Source organism: Phyllostomus hastatus, unplaced genomic scaffold (genome assembly GCF_019186645.2).
Source record: "Phyllostomus hastatus isolate PE091 unplaced genomic scaffold, TTU_PhHast_1.1 phas_contig_1021, whole genome shotgun sequence".
NCBI lineage: Eukaryota > Metazoa > Chordata > Mammalia > Chiroptera > Phyllostomidae > Phyllostomus > Phyllostomus hastatus.
The window spans coordinates 1947839-1964545 of record NW_025333505.1 but is presented as its reverse complement, the minus strand read 5'-3'; the positions used below and the strand labels follow the sequence as shown (position 1 = coordinate 1964545).

The following is a 16707-nucleotide window of genomic DNA, read 5'->3' as shown; positions in this document are numbered from 1 at the left end:
CAGTGATGTGTCTATGCTTGTGAGACATTCTGGGCCTGTTGTGCCCTAATCATCGGTCAGTTAGTATGAGCATCCACAGCACTATTACTTTCATTCTGTTGGCGAATCAATATTCTAAACAGAAATAAGCCACGTGGCCTCAGCATGGTGAAACCGAGGCGAGGACAGCCGTCTCTCTGGAAGGGACCCAGGGGGGCTGGCCGAGTGCAGCAGCCTGGCCACATGACTGCTTCATTTGATTAAGGCGGAAATCTAACCACATAGACAATTTTAAGAGCTAGTAAGTCTATCACCCATATGGTCCAACAAAGCAAACCCTTGTGCTCTTACTTGGGCTCCAAACTCATCGTTGTTAGTTGTTTTTTTCCTTGCATTTACTTTCTTTCTAAACGTGTTCCTTTTGTCCTTCCATCTTTCCCCTCTTTCTTTGCTTCAGGTCTCTCTCTGGTTTCATTTTCTTCTCTGATACATTCCCTCCAGCAGTGACTCCTCTCACGCCATCCACTGCGTCTTCAGATACTTTGTGAGAGCTTTCTGCAGGGCAGCTGTCCATTCAGTTTTGATTGTTATGTTAACCACACTTTAAAATCACCTTTGAATAAATTGGTTGATAGGAGAAGTCGCACCCCTAAAGGGTGGGAAACATAATGTCAAATACATTTTATGCCCAGCACACTTTATATACTGCAAGCATGGAGATGGAATTTTTTGCATTGACATACATGGTCAGTTTTCAAGTAGGTCACCTCCACTCACTGTAAGAATTATTTAATTATGCCAGCGGTCTTCTGTGTGCCACTTGCATTATAAGTTTAGCCTCCCTTCCCAGCCCTAGAAGTTTTATTATGTAATGTTATATTCTAGTAGTGATGTATGGGGGACAGGAAATACAACGTAAGTTTTAGATAACATGATCTGGAACCACAATTGACAACTGTCAGATTCTAAAGGATCCTGAAGTTAGAGGGAAACACAGAAATCATTTGGCAGATGAAGAAGGTGGCATGGAGATAGACCCAGTAACTTATGAAAGGTCAGGGGACGGTGGAGTTCATGGAAAGATCTGAAGCCCATGCTGTTGTCCGACTCTTACAAATATACCCAAACTTAGTCCAGATCCTACGTTTGCCAAATAAGTTAGGAAACACTAGACTAAATCAACGTCAACAGGTATCAAATATGCCTCATATCATGTTGGGTTGATTTAAAAACAATCGAGGGGACTCAGAGAACTTTTAGTAATTGACAGTGTAAAAATTCAGTCCGATTCTTGTATATTAGGGTGGAGATTTCCTTGAACCTTATTTGGGTATCTTTTGTGGACTACATATGTCTACAAGGTGAGAAAACCCCAAAAATGGAGGGGAAATGTTGCCAACATCTTCTTTCCTGACAGCTTTTCTTTAAGAGACCACATCTTTCTACCTAGTTGGGCAGATCCCTAAAACTCCTGGGATATAAAGCGCTGAGAGTTTCTTCTAGGAGGGTCTGATGAGTTCCTCCAAGTATGAGAAAGGGCCCCCCCGATGCCAGGTTTTGATCTTTTCCCTTGGGAGGAACCCTTGACTCCTTGGTTATTTCATGATTTAAAAATGCTTCGACATTTGCCTGTGGTGATGCCGCAGTAATGGTATTTGGCTCAAAAGCTTGTAGGGTGAGGTTTTGACCTCTGGATGAGTATATTAACAGGTGTCATCAATCTGAGTGGAACAGAGAAACACTGCTGACAGTTGGGGCCACATAGTTCTCTGTTGCGGTGGTGGCTGTCTTGTGCTTTGTAGAATGGTTAGCAGCATCCCTAGTCCCCAGAGGCCAGTAACAGTCCTACTAGTTGTGACAACAAAAACTACCTCCAGGCATTGCCACATGTTTCATGAGAAGCAAACTGTCCCTGTTCGAGCATCACCATGGCAGCGGAATGGGAATGGAGGAACATCTGTTTCATACCTCTGTGCTTCATGTACTCTCTTGGGTGCTGGCGATGCCTTCGTGAACTGGACAGAAATGCTTCCTGCCCTCACCGAGTTTATAGATAAAGCCAGGCATCAAGCAAGTCGATCGTTATAGATTGTGAACTGTGATGAGTGAGTGGTATGAGGGAAAGAGTGAGGTCTTTGCACTCTCCTCAGCGCGGATGGCCAGGGAAGGGCTGTCTGGGGAAGTGTGCAAGTCTAAAGAAGGAGTGGTTTGTCTAGATGGTTCGTTATGAAAGATCCACTCCAGAAGTGACAGGAGGAGGGAAGTCCCTGAGCCCGGAGAGAGCTTGGTGCAACGGAGAAATCATGAGCGTCCAGGCGGCTGGGGAAGAATGAGGAAGGAGGACGGTGATGCAGGTGGAGTTCCGGATAGAGTCAGGGCCAAAAGGTTATACACTTCCCTGCCATGCTGATAAATGGAGAACTTACTCTAAAGAAATGAAAAAGCCCTTGCATGTGCAAATTCTGGGTGCTGGAAGTTCAAATGCATTGGGCTGTACTTTCCGAACATACAGGCTGCAGAAATTCAATGGCGGAGCTGTGGGCTGCCTCCCACAATGCATCCTTCCACTGCATGTTAGCCATCCTCGCAAAACGGGCAGTTCTGATTCTGTATAAAAATCCAATAATTACTTTGTACAGCCTGTTGGGGCGGAGGTGACATTTTCATGACCTTCTTGGTGGCCATGGAAGCTTTCCCCATCATAGTCATTTCCAGGGGCCAGGATCTACAGCCCCTGGGGGTATCTGGACTTTTCGGGGGAGGTCTCCAAGGTACCAGAATATTTAGACAAACTCCCACTTCTACTCACGGCCACCCCATAGGCCCGCCTCGACTCCTCTTCACACCCAGGGCCTCCTGCTGCCCCATTCACATTTTTAATGTAAAACAAGCTTTGACATGGTCAACTTGTACTTTACCTAGTCCCTATGTCTTATTTCTTTTTAAGTCTGTTTGTTGTTCGAGTTCATTTTCAACTAGCAGAAACTCGAATAAAAGACCATTTTCGATGCCGTGCCTTTGTTTCCTAATTAAAGCGAGCGCGCGCACCCTTAATCTCCAGAGCATTCATTCTTTGGAGCCAGCCACAGCCTGCAGCTTGCTTGATTCCTGATAACTGACGGAGGCGCTCGGAGCGGAGGCCTAGCACTTTTCCTGCCGTTTCTCCTGGGAGCAGGGGACACCGGGCGGCGTTTTTGATCATGCATGCATCAGTGGCTGTGATTTATGGCACCTGGTGGTATCTGCTCCGTGCGTGATGGGCTTGTGAGTCAGAAATACAGCTACTGTACTCCTATCTGCGGCCTGAGAAGTGACAGTTTGGTTTAGTAAAAGAACTGGGAAAAGCGAAACTCTGTAAAAACTACCAAAGGAATAAACACGGTGCACGCGCATAGCCTCTCTCTTTACCGAAGAACGTATTCCTTTGTACCGGTGCTCTGTAACTCTGATACCTCTGTTTCCCCTCCGAAGCTGGGGAGGGCCAGGTTCCACCTGTGCCTTCAGATACGTTCCTTGCTACGCAATGGCCCGCCCGGAAGAGGTCTTCAGTGATGGCACATTGAACAAGTTACTTAGTACATGTAAATGTCAACAGAATTAAGAAGGTACCAGATTTTAGCAATTTCTGTTATCATTCTTGTTTTGTTCCCTTTTTGGAAACTCTCTTACTGAAGGTTAAATGCTTTCAAATAATTTTAACATGATTACTCTAATTAGTACATATTAAATGAGCTTTTTAGCCTGAAATATTAGAGTGCTATTTCTAGAAATTATATTATGTTGAAATGTCAGTTGTGTCCTCTCCAGTCTCTATGCAAGAAAGAAAAAGTGACTCCTAGATTCGGATGCCGTGGCTGGTTTATGCATGTTTGACATATGAATTACATTTGAGAGGTATGAAGGTTCCAAATCACAAAGGAATTACATACCATCTTTTAAGTGATTTTGAGGGGATTATTTTTATGTACGAACAGATCAGGTAAATGACAGCTATGCGGGTAACAAAACTACAATTTCATCTGTAAGGACAAATATCAGGTTGTGATATGTGGATCAAAGACTTCTTTTTCATATTATAGAGTCAGGGTGTTCAAGAGAAAGCATAGTTTAATTCCCTTTTTTCTTTAAGACACAAGGAAACTGTGCTCCAGGGTTCGCCAGGACTTTCCGAAAGTCCTTAACTAGCAGTGGGCAGAGCCAGGAGGGGTTTGTGAGCTCACATTTCCACACACTCATGACCGGGGTCGTTCTCACGGAGACGAAGGCAGGCGTAAGGTCCATGCTCACTGCTGGTGTTAATAAGGGAGAAACCTGAAAGGGAGGGAAATCAGTCGCAAGAGTTGTTTAAGACTCTGTTGGGATTCAGACGTGCAGGTCAATGGAGGACCTTGCTCCTGAGAAGGGCGGGTCCAGGTCATGCTGTCAATCATGCCCGTGCATAGCCAGTGTGTGGCTCAGTGGGGAAGAAAATTGTGGATGGAAGGAAGGGTCCAGAGAGTCCCTTGGCTGCATAGCCCAGGGGCGTGAGCAGACATGACAATTTAGAAGCACAGTAGAAATCTAAGTCTGACTTGCGGTAATGCTCTCGTCCTCACCCTGGGTCTCAGCCTTTACTGACTGAGAAGAGAAATCGGATGGGGACAGACTAAGGCAGGCTAGGGGCGGGGCGGGGGGCCGGCACTGGGAGTGGGCACGCCGGGTGTGCGGGAGACCTTGAGAGAAGCCCAGAACGCTCAGGGAGCCAGATGGAAAAGCAGGTTTTGAGCGCCCAGGCTCGGCTCAGGTTCCGGGAGCTGACATCTGGCAGTTTGGGAGAACACAGGCTGGCTCTGAGGACAGAGCTCCGGCGACAAGGTCGGTCGGTGGCGTGGAGCAGAGGCGCCTTGTTTCCCAGCCAGCTGGGAGCTTAGAGGAGTCAGCCTGGCAAGGCCAGGAGGGGACAAGCATCTGAAGAGTGTGAGTTTGACCAAGAGCCAATGCAGAGGCAGGAAGGGACTGGCCGGAGACCAAGGCGGGATGGCGGGTGCCCATGGGGACGCGGTATGGGAAGATTAGGGGATGAATGAGCCTGGGGGCAGGGAAAGTGTTACGGATTTGATTCAGGATTGGGAGCTCCCGGATAGAGGACCAGGACACAAATGCAAAAACAGTCAGCAGTCAGCAGCAGGAGACAGAAAGACATGTTGTAGCAGGGATCAGAGTTAACCTCAAAGGAACTGAGGGGTTGCTACTGGGAACTGGGCGGTGGCGGGGGGCATGGATCTTACAAGCAGAGCAAATGACATGTAGAAAGAAAAGCAAAGGACAAGGAGCCCTGGGGGTCTCAGCGTTTCCCATCCCATCACTCATGTTGACGTAGATTTTAAACAAAGGTTGAAATTTGTCATGAGAACTGTGTCTTCTGTATACACACACAGGCGTCTTACCTCTGAGTGAAAATTCACCACAGTCTCTTCCTTGCAGTTTTTTCTTTGTTTGTTTTGATGGTTAGTGTTTTAAAAATGCATTTAGGTAGCAGAGAAGAGACAGGCAGTATATGGCAAAGCGACTACCTTCATGGGCCACTGTGAGGCATTGTTTGGGGACATCTCTTCCTCTTCATGAAAGGAGTTCTTTTATTTCTCTATTCTACTCTCTTAATTTATTTGGCCTTTTTCATATAATGTGCCCTTTATAGGTTTTATATCTTGAGGCAATGGTGATCCCAGATCCTGTTTTGGCTTATCCGGGGAATCGCTAGCTTGGAATCAGACAACCTTTGAAGCTTCTCAGAACTGCATCTGAAGACCATGACTTCAGGATAAGGGCTAGAGCTCCTCACTCTCTGTATATCCATGTAGATCCGTTCCTGGCGTGGCGAACCTTCAGCCAAGTGACACAGTCTCCCATTGGCTTTGTGTCCAAGCAGAAGTTCAGTCACCCACCTGACTCGCTGGGTTCCGCGCTAATCCCTCACCTACACTGGCAAGCTCCCTGTCACCGCGTGGCTCCGGTCGTGGGGAGGACACAGAGGGTGCCGAGACACAACCGCCCCCCTGTGGGAGTTAACTCTCCTTTTAAATAGATTATGTAGACAGTCTGTCTCTCTCTCCATTAACCTGTGTATACAGATGAAAAAGATTAATGAAAAACACACCAAAGTACCTGATGAGGAAGAGAGTCCAGAGAAGGAAGACAATGATGGGGGCGGGGGGTGTTGGATTGGGTTTAAAGAATATTCACTCTTTTCCCTCTAAAGCTGTGAAAATGGTTGGGATTTGGAGAGACATTGGTTTATACCTGGTGTTATCCTTTGAAAAATATTCATACCTGGCAACCTAGTGCCTATCCGTGTGCCAGTTTCTTTTCTTTAAAAATAATTCCCAAGCCCTGGCTGGCATAGCTCAGTGGATTGAGTGTGGGCTGCCAACCAAAGTGTCGCAGGTTCGATTCCCAGTCAGGATACATGCCTGGGTTGCAGGCCACGGCCCCCAACACCCACACATTAATGTTTCTCTCTTTTTCTCCCTCCCTTCCCTCTCTAAAAAATAAATAAATAAATAAAATCTAAAAAAAAAATAATTCCCTTTTACTGCCAGAATTCTGACCAGCTTTTGTTTTCTGATTTTTTTAAAACTTAAGATAAAATAAATAGCTTAACATCTACAACAAAACTTGGTCAAACTTGATTATAAATGGCATACTTGATTTTGTTAAAATCTACCTATTATATATTTTAATCCATTCTTTCACTTTATTCAAAAGTTTTAATCATAACCTCATAAGTATACATTTTAGACCGTCTTCTCGGGATATTTTTTCTACCTTTATTTTGGTTTTCTATTGGTTCAATTTCCTTTCTTTTAATATGTATACATTCCCTCGACGTGGATTTCTTCAAGCTGACCCAGGTCCTTCCCCTCAACGTTATGGCCAGAGATGAAAACACCTTGGATAACCTTCACCTTGAGACTCACTCGCCTCCCTGAAGTGCTTCACTTGGCTGTCGAAACTAAAACTTGTGAGGAATCTCAGACTTGGAGGACCCTAAATGCAGCATTAACAATGCAAGAGGGAAAACATGTACAGACAGATATAGGATACAGTATAGAATGCTCAAGGAATTAATGATAGAATGAGAGGAGGAAGCATTAAATTCGCATCAGACAAAGCTTTGAACATTAAAGCAGATGAAAATGAAGGGAAGAAATCTATATGGAAACCAAACAATTACTGTTTCCTGACAGCTGCAGTTATTTATCAGTGTTCCATCATTTACGCTAAATGGCCAATCAATACCTTTGCCTCGCTGTCAGGCCATTTGCTTTGTGGCTGGCTTCCTAATGGGAAATGATTCAGCGTGTCCTCGTGTTTGTCTTTGTGCCCGTGACTACCAGCCAGCCTGGTGGGGACGCCATAAGCCGTGCTGGCTCTGGCGAAAGGTGAGACTTTTATTTCCCCAGAATTCAGTTCTCTCCCCTGACCTCTCCACCTCACCTGCAATCCATCGTTCCTATTGTTGTCACTTACTTTGATCCTTTCTGCAGACGACGCTGGAAGAGCTCATTTTTATGCTGTCTTTCAAATGTGACAGATTCTTTTCCAGTGTGATTCCAGCCTTCGTTTCCAAGTTCATCTTTCCTCTCCGTCCTTTCTCATGTATTCTGCATGTCAATCGCAGCATACCACTCCCGAGAACTTTCTTAGCATTCGGGCCCGAGAGTAGGCAGATTTGGGCTGAATCTTGGCTCTGTCTGCCACTTGGCTGTGTGACATTGGGCAGGAGACTACACTCTTGAGACTTTTATCTCCTGTCCGCAGAGCTGATGCCAACCCTCCTCAGGGTTGTTGTAAGGGTGAAATGAATTATATATAAGAATTCTATCGATAATTATTGTATCCATATATAAAGAGTTAGCTTGTTGCTTGGAGATTGGAAGACACTCAAGTAATATTTGCTGAATGAGTGGTATGGAATAAATAATGAACACATTTGGCTATTATTACTATTATTATTTGGCGATGATTGCTGTTCTCTCATTCTGGAATACACTGCTCCACCTGACTCATCCACTAAGATCCATCGCAAATACAACCTCCACGTCCTAGCCTCCCTTGACTCACTGTCGTAATTACCCCTTCCTTGTCTAATGCCTCACAGTGCCATGTGCATGCCTCATTATATCATTCATTGTACTGCATTTAACTGCACTGCTCATGAGATGGCTGTAGTAGGTGGTGATGATCACTATGGCTAGAAGGCATTTATTGGTTCATTCTTTTTTTAAAATATTTTTTAAGATTTTATTTATTTATTTTTAGAGAGGGAAGGGAGGGAGATAGAGAGAGAGAAACGTCAATGTGCGGTTGCTGAGGGGACCTGGCCTGCAACCCAAGCATGTATCCTGACTGGGCATCGAACCTGCGACACTTTGGTTTGCAGCCCGCGCTCAATCCACAGAGCTACACCAGCCAGGGCTATTTGTTCATTCTTTAGGATCCCGTTGCTGTCATATGCCTGGAACACAGTAGACTATTTGCTTGTGTGTAGGTGGAACTGAGTAACACCCTACAGTACTCAGAACGACTGGTTTCCCACAGTGGAGCGAGAGACCAAGAAGGAACCATGTCAGACAGGGATATTTTGTGAAGTCGGCACTAAAGTCATTCCATATCTAAACCTCAGTTGAGATCTGTTTATAAGTTTAGGGTTCGCAGGCCTAGTTGTAAGTATTACATTACTTACTATTAATTTTTCTTGAAGTGTGTGCCTGGAGGCAATAAAAAGAGCCACGGCCGTAAGGACACAGCCAAGGCCGTAAAGGTGTGTTAAAATGACCAATGGCCAATTATGCAGACATGGAAACGAAACAGAAGTCTCTCTCTAGAGGCACATGTAACTAAAAATAAAACTAACAGATGCTACCCGAAGGCTTCGTGGCACATGACTGACTTTCAACACCATTCCTCCAAAATCTGTGGCCCAGGGGGAATCTCCCAGGTAGATCATGTTTACAAGGTTGACGTTCTGGGCCCTAGGTTTTAGCCCCATTCTGGGTGTTGTCTGAGGTCAGTCATTTAGTCTCGTTGCTTGCCAGTTAGCCTTTTCACTGTAAAAGAGGAAGTGGGAATGTCCTCCCACCTAAATGAGTATCGAGAAGAAGGAAACGAGATACAACGAGTGTAAGTTTTTTACACTGTGACCCCCCACCCAGGCACAGGTACTGTGAAGCAGAGCGGTCCCTGGCCTTGGGTGCATCCGTCTAGTAAGAGAGGGCTGCCACGTAAGACTCCCCCGTGACCCCTATTGTCTGTCTGCTCCCCCTCCACTCCTCTGTTCAGGAGCCAGTCTGCCCGCGCCTCGCACATTCCGCCGACTGGAGTTTTCATTGAAACACAGTTGCAGCAGCAAACCACTCCCCGCAGGACACGCATTGGACTCATTTCCATTCATCACTGGGGACAAAAAGAAAACCACCATACCTAAACTGAGCAGAAAAACGCTGCTTTTGATGAACTGCTCATGTAGGGGTTTTTTCTCAGCAATTATGATTTAGGGAGAGGTGGTTGGGGCAAACCAAGTTCTGCCACAGATCCTTTTGTAGCCCAGTGAAGATGATCAGTTCATCGCCTCCCTAAAGAACTTGGTGGGGAAATACGTGAGCCACCGCCTTGCCAACCTGTGAACTCTTGACGTGTGGGTCTCTGTCATGCCCCAGTCCTCAGCACCAACGTAGGCCCTGACCCTGATTCACGCTTTGAAAACATGTGCAGCTGCTCCTAACAGTGCCTAGTCCCACTGTGGCGGTTCAGATGGCGCCACCACACTTGCTCCAGCTTGAGAGAGGCAGGGTGGCTAAAGGGGTCACTAACGTGCTCTGGCCACCATTTACCTGCACACACAATTGACCTGGAACCCGATGGCAAGGACATGGGTTTGGGCCGTAGGGGATCAAATGCCTAACGTATCGTGTATCGTGCTTACAGCTAAACCGTGGCCTGAAACTGGGGTCGAGTGCCCTGCCTTGAGCTCTGTGTGGCTTGTTGACCCGAAGCTAAGTCTGCAGAGAACGGGTTTGGTTTGTGTTCTTCGCTGTTCGGCGGGAAGTCCCGGGGCTCGGCACAGCCTCGGGATGTCCGGGGGCTGGCGGGGTGCCCCTGCGCAGACCGTGGGTCCTCCGTGGGCTGACAGAAGGGATCACCGGGGTTCAGAGAAATCAGAGATCGAAACTCAAGACCCTTCAACAGTATTTATCCCCGAGTGGTTTTTGCTGAACCATTTTAGCTTTTCAAGTTAAATCTATGGGGGTGACATTGGAAAATAGGGTTCTGTAGGCGTCAAGTGCATGCCATGTGGGACAACATGGGTAGACCTTGCTCACCCATCTTAAATGGCCTCCAAAGTGTTTCTAAAAGGCACTGCAACTAGACAGTTGGGCTTCGTTATGATGCGAACACTCTCCCTTCTGTTACCTCATACGAGGCTTGAAACATGCATTTATGTTGAGTGTTTGCCCTTTGCGTGCATGTGTGTTTGGCCCCCTTTGACCAGATAATCAGGCTGACGCTTTAGGAGTGCATCTTTCCATGAACTGCCCGGATGACTTTGGACAAGTCACTTAATGGTGCCGGGTCCCAGTTTTCTCGTCTCTACTGCGGAGAGGGTGATTACAATACCGGTCTGCCCATAGCAGCGGTTATTAGGATCAAAGGAGATCGATATGTAAGCATGCTTTGTAATCTTTAAGTAGGAAGAAACACTCATTAGCGAGGAAGGACGCAGCATGGGCTGGGTGATTGCTAGATAAGACCATACCTCCGTTATGCAGTGGTGGTAGTTTTTTAATAAAATGCCTTCAGTAATCAGGAGAATGAAAATAAATGGGGCTGCAGTGTTATCTGGAAAGACACGGAGGAAAACAGACTCCCCTCAGGAGGAGTCCGTGGCAAGAGGCAAAGCAACCACCTCTCATTGCTTCCCCAACCCCCCGTTGTGACATGCCTCCCGTGACCCCACAAGCAGACACCCACCAGGGTGGCTTGTCTTGGGTGAGGCCTTCCAGGTGGAAGATTCTTGTGTCTGGCTAGCATGCTGCTTAGAAAGAATTCAGCTTCAATTGCCAAGGAGGGAACCATCCGAAAATTCAGAGGGCTAGCCGTTGGTCACACGATGCTTAACTGTAAACTCACTCAAGTTCAACAGACCTTCCTGAGCCCACTTGGATTCTAGTCCCTGAGGGATGATGACAAGGGTGACCAGGATGGGAAAATGACAGGACCTGCCGTTAACCGAGTGAGTTCTTGTCCCAGACACTCTGGCCAGATCTTTAATAGTTCATGTACAGGACCCGGCACAAATCACGCCCCACTTTTCTAACAAAATCTTTTATTACAAAACCATAAGCATGTCATTCTGTAACATAACAGTATCACACTCCAGCACACCATATGGCATTTTAGGTGACATGTTCAAATGGCTGTCCCTCTTGTGCGAGACACACACGTACCCTTCCAGCCACACTCAGTGGTGGTACTTCTGCTGGACCCTGTAGGAGCCCAGCGATCCTGGGGCTCCTGTAATGTGTTATCCCCATTGTACAGGTGACTACGTGGAGGCTGAGTGACGTGGGTGGCATGAACACTTTGCTCAAGGTCACACAGATGACTCCGGGGCAGGGTCAAAACAGGAACAAAATACCTTTAGATAATCAAACGACTTGTTTCAAAGCATTCTTTGAAGCATATTCCACATGCTTTAAAAAATAATACTAGTCAGCCCTGGCTGGCGTAGCTCAGTGGATTGAGCGCGGGCTGCGAACCAAAGTGTCGCAGGTTCGATTCCCAGCCAGGGTGCATGCCTGGGTTGCAGGCCATGACCCCCAGCAACCACACATTGATGTTTCTCTCTCTCTCTCTCTCTCTCTCTCCCTCCCTCCCTCCCTCCCTTCCCTCTCTAAAAATAAATAAATAAAATCTTGAAAAAAATACTAGTCATAAAACACCTTGTGGGCAGCAGCCCAGGAAACTGCTGAATGTGAACAAGTATAGTCTTCACGTGGTGCAGGCGCCTCCGACTTCAGGTGCTCTCCAGATACTGCATATGCCAGCCCGCTGTGTGTCCCATCCGCGTAGCTGTAAACAGCAGGCACGCATGTGGGCTGGATAAAATATTTACACCGGCACATACTATAGCAGTCACAGTTATTTTCCTCCAGGTGCACGAGACCGGCTGTTTTCTCAACAATGAGACACATTGAATGCCCCTCCTTCTCTCAACACTCCCAGACTCCTTTCCCCTGCCCCACCGCCCCAAAGAGCAGTTCTTTAAAGGGAGGGCTGCAATGCCAGGTCCATGGCTCATCCGTGTCCTCGCTGCCTGGAGGAACTGGGTCTCTTGGCGGGGAGCTGTGCCTGGGAGAGCGGAGGACTGCGGTCAGGGTGCTACGTGGGTGAGGAGGTGGCGGTCGGCGGCTAAAAACCACATCTATTCCGCAATCTGCTTTCTGTGTAATGAGAATGACGAATGCGGATGCTTTGCTTGCGGGAAGAGCAAGGAAATGATGGAAAACGGCGAGTTTTACTTTTACAACTCAGGAGCAATAAATAACCCCGAGTCCCTGGCTGACACCCGTGTGTTATCACCCAGCTGGCGCGGCGGCGTGGCTGAACACAGGACCATCCCCGGCTTCGCGGCAGTAGCTTTATTGGTGCACAGTCAATCACCTGCCAACAGGAGCTCCCCTTCCTCCCACCAGCAAAGCACAGACACAGAAAAAAGTAATGGCCCCTTCGCCCAAGAGCTTCACTTGGGGCTCATTATTTGGGTCCTTTGGCGTTTATTTATTCAAGAGTGCTCCCGCCCGGGTTCCGGATCTGCCCAACGTAACCATGCAACTTCTGTCTGCGTACCTACTCCTGGGGAACGGTGTCGGGTTCCCTTCACAGCTCTGCTGCGTTCACGCGGGAAGAGTGGGGTCTGCCTTTCTTCAGGAGTTCTCCTGTTTGCGAGCTGATCTGCATTTGCCAGCTTGTGAGGTCAAGGAAGATCCCTCTGGCCAAAATCAATCCCTCTGCTTTTTTGTTAAATCTAATCTGGGTTCTTCCCGACCCGATGCAGAAGCAAGGCACAGTATTGTTACTCTCTCTCATTCCAAGAGTTCTGGTTCTTCCCAGTCTTCGTAGTAAACGCAGGCGGTGGGCACAGGCTGTGGACTCTCGTGCTGTTGTGCGAGCTCCCTCTGCTTCTTCCTTTCCAGGTCTCAGTGTCTGCTGTGTCTTGGCTCTTTGCTCCAACAGCCTCATCGGCTGAGGCCATGGAGGACTGCATGCCACCACCAGCTTTTAACGTGGAAGAGAGAAGCTAAGCTGGAAGTTGCACCCAGGCTTATGGCTGCCGATCTGAAAAAGTGCAGTTGTATCAAATTCTAATCTATGCCCTGAAACAATCGTAAATGAAACAAATTGCAAGAAATAGAAAAGAGTAGGAAATGATTGTCATCTAAACTGATCAAATTCTTTTTTTTTTTCTGCCATCATGTCTATTTCAGCCTTGAATGTTAGTGAGTTTAGATTATGGCTGAAACCCCCACGTGGTAAGTTCATAGGCAGGTTTCCAGGTTTTAAAACTGAAGCAAAACAAAACCACTTTAGCGGTAATTTCTGCTTATATCTACGGTCTTTGAGAACATCTGAGACTTTATTTCATCTTTTTTGTTATCCCAGAACTCTTTGATCCTGACTTTTTCTATCTTCACGTAGTTTTTCTCATTGAAAAGGCATCCCTTCCTTATCCTTGAATTCAATTTGCAAAGACATCTGAATTGTTGAAACCCTGATCTCTCTCTCTCTCTCTCTCTCTCAACCTCCTTTGAGTATTTTTAAAGCAAGGTAGCCTTTTGGTTTGGTGGTTCTCTCAAAGCAAACTATTGTTTCAAGCATAAACCCGGGACAGGAAATAAACTGAGAAATGCCCCAAACTATCTTCACAGCCTCCACCCCAGTGCACAGCCTCCAGCAGCGCTGGCTCACGTTGCATTAAGATGTGCAGTGACGTGAACGTTGAAATGTCAAGTGAAATGCATCCTGTACTCAGTACATGGAGTTCTTCTCTCTCAAAAGAAAAATGCGATGACAAAAAAGATGAGGGCCTCTCTTGCCTTTCTATTTCTGGTTTCACAATTAATTGTTGAAAGAGCAAAGTTGAGGTTTTGTTGTCTCTTGCTTTCTATACGCTCATCGAAAACTTTTTTTCCAGGTACGTTAACAAGAAAGGACTGTGCCTCCAGTTGGCTGTACGTTTCTGATGTTCGTAGTTTGTGTTTCTATTGTCTGTTCCAAAATGCTGTCAGCACGGTGCGTTCAGACCCATTTATCATCCCGTAGGGTCGCACCTCTGTACGCACGCACTGTAGAATACTGGCGTTTGCTAATGTTGCAGCTTTGGAAATTACAAAAGACCCTGGCCGTTCCCCTAGGGAAGGTAATTATCTTTTGTGCTCAGGGCACACAGAAAGAGCTCATGCAGAGAAGGACCTCCATCCCCGGTGCATGCTGGGGCTGACCCGAATCGATTTTAGATGCCTACAAATACAGACTGAGTCCTAGGCGTAAGCTTGCAAACACCGTGTTCCCATTTTTACTAAAGAATCACCTTCTCGGGCAACTTCGCATCACAAATAACTTTGACAGTGATTACGCGTGCTCAGAGGAACTCCAGAACAAACAATGACACCTACTGTGGAGTGTCTGACGTCCCCACCCACCCTGTGGGTTGTGTGGTCGCACTGGTTGTACGTCTTTCTTTGGTTCGGTTCTCTAAGTCTGCCATCATGGTGTAGGATAGTAAGGGATTATAGAATGTGTTGAGAGTGGGTGTACATTCAACATAGAAAGCAAACACAACTGGTTATTAGTGAACTGTCGCTGAGGAGAGCGGTGTCTGGACCAGCATTTGGTCAGCCTTGGCCACTTGCAGCCTGTACTCGTGTTCACGGCCACCACCACCCTGCGCCCCAACATTCACAGCATGGGGTAGAGGAGACAAGTAATTTATTATCCCGGTGTGCCCTAAACCCTACACCAGTGGTGATCATTGCTCCCTTCAGGTAGGCGGACAATCTGTTTGTAAGTGCAAAAGGTTTAGAATTTCTCTTCTCCTTTTTCAATGCATTCATGGTGTACGGATTTTCATCCTGATGCCACCTGGTGAAATATGGTGATACAGCTGGGTCTCCTTGGCTTTCATTTATTAGACGAATCGTGACATTGACCTTGTGAGAAAACAGTGGGCTTTCTGCCAAAAGGATATTATCAGTTAGTGTTCTAGGTGGAATTGTACCCTCCCCCCACGCCACCCTCCTACTCCGGCACCCGTGAATGTATGTTGAACACCTAAATCTAGGTACCTGGAATATGACCTGGTTTAGAGCAAGGGTCTTTGTAGATGTCATCAAGGGAAGCGAGATCACTGTGTTGGGTGTCCTTGCAGAAGGAGGAAGGCATTGAGGCGACAGCGGGAAGACGGCTCGGAGCTCTGCTGCCCCGCGCCAAGAAACACCTGGGGCTGCTGGGAGCTGGAAGAGGCAGGAAAGAGCCGAGCAAGCGCGGCCCTGCCAACACCTTGATGTAGCAGACTTCAGACGCCCCACCTCCAGAACAGGTGGCAGAATAAATTTACTTTGTTCGAAGCCAGCCAGTCTGTGCTACTTTGTTGTGGTAGCCCTAGGACGCGAATGCACTTAGTGACCTCTTCCTTAGTATTGAAAATGATACACATCACAAAATGTCCCCAAGTTGGATCAAAGAAGCTGACCACAATGATGGCAAATAAAGCTGCCTTTTGAACCGATTGATGAGCTGCAGATGAGAAACATTGTCGCAATGCTTCACCTAGGGACGACCATTAAGGTAATTTAAAGAGTACATTTTATATTTAGAGAAATTAGTGAAAGTGGCCAGTTCTATTTGTTCAGTAACATTTATTGAATTTACTGTATTCTCAGTCCTTCAGGGAAAACAAAGATACAAAGATATAAATAAGAAGCGACATTAAAAATCTGCTCCTGTGTGTCCCAAAGACCTGATGTTTTCTTTTAGAATTCTTTTCTGTGAAATTTCAGCATCCTTTATTGGCGTGTTTTGTTCCTAAAGCTCAGGTCTTATAGAGTAGGGTTGCCAGTTAAAATTCAGGGGACCCAGTTGAATTTGCATTTCAGATAAACAACACACCTTTTTTTTTTTCAGTATAAATATGTCCTAAGCAATTTGGAGGGCATACATACAAAAAAACCATTCAGTATCTGGAATTCAGATTTTGCTGTCTGTCTTCTATTTGCATTTGCTAAATGTGGCAGCCTGTTACTTATTGCCAATTTGCTACCTTAATGGGCCTATAATGATTTTCGAAGTCATCTGTAATACCAAAGTGTTAGGGTGATTTTGGTGATTAAATGAGGTAGCAATTATGTGCGTTAGAATGGATACTATTGCATAGTTAGAGGCCTGTAACTGTTACACAGGGTTTTTTCCCCCAGTGTAGGCATTGTTAGTAGAACCTTATCATGTGATCCCAGTAAGGATGTAAGGGGTGGCTGCGTGCACACATCAGCACTAATCTCCAGCCCATTTGTGAACCCTGAATGTCAGGTCCTTTGCAAAAGGAAGGTTCTGCTTGGTTTTATTGTGTTCTGCTCAGTTTTAATCTCTTGGTAAGATTCCAGCTGAGAGTCTGGAGAAGCCCGTGGCTTTAGA

General features: G+C 46.5%; 1 protein-coding gene across 1 annotated transcript in view; it reads left to right on the top strand.

Annotated features, from left to right (window-relative positions):
* Positions 1-16707, top strand: part of CNTNAP2 (contactin associated protein 2) — a 1612013-nt gene that overhangs the window by 460528 nt on the left and 1134778 nt on the right. The gene's annotated exons all lie outside the window — the stretch shown is intronic.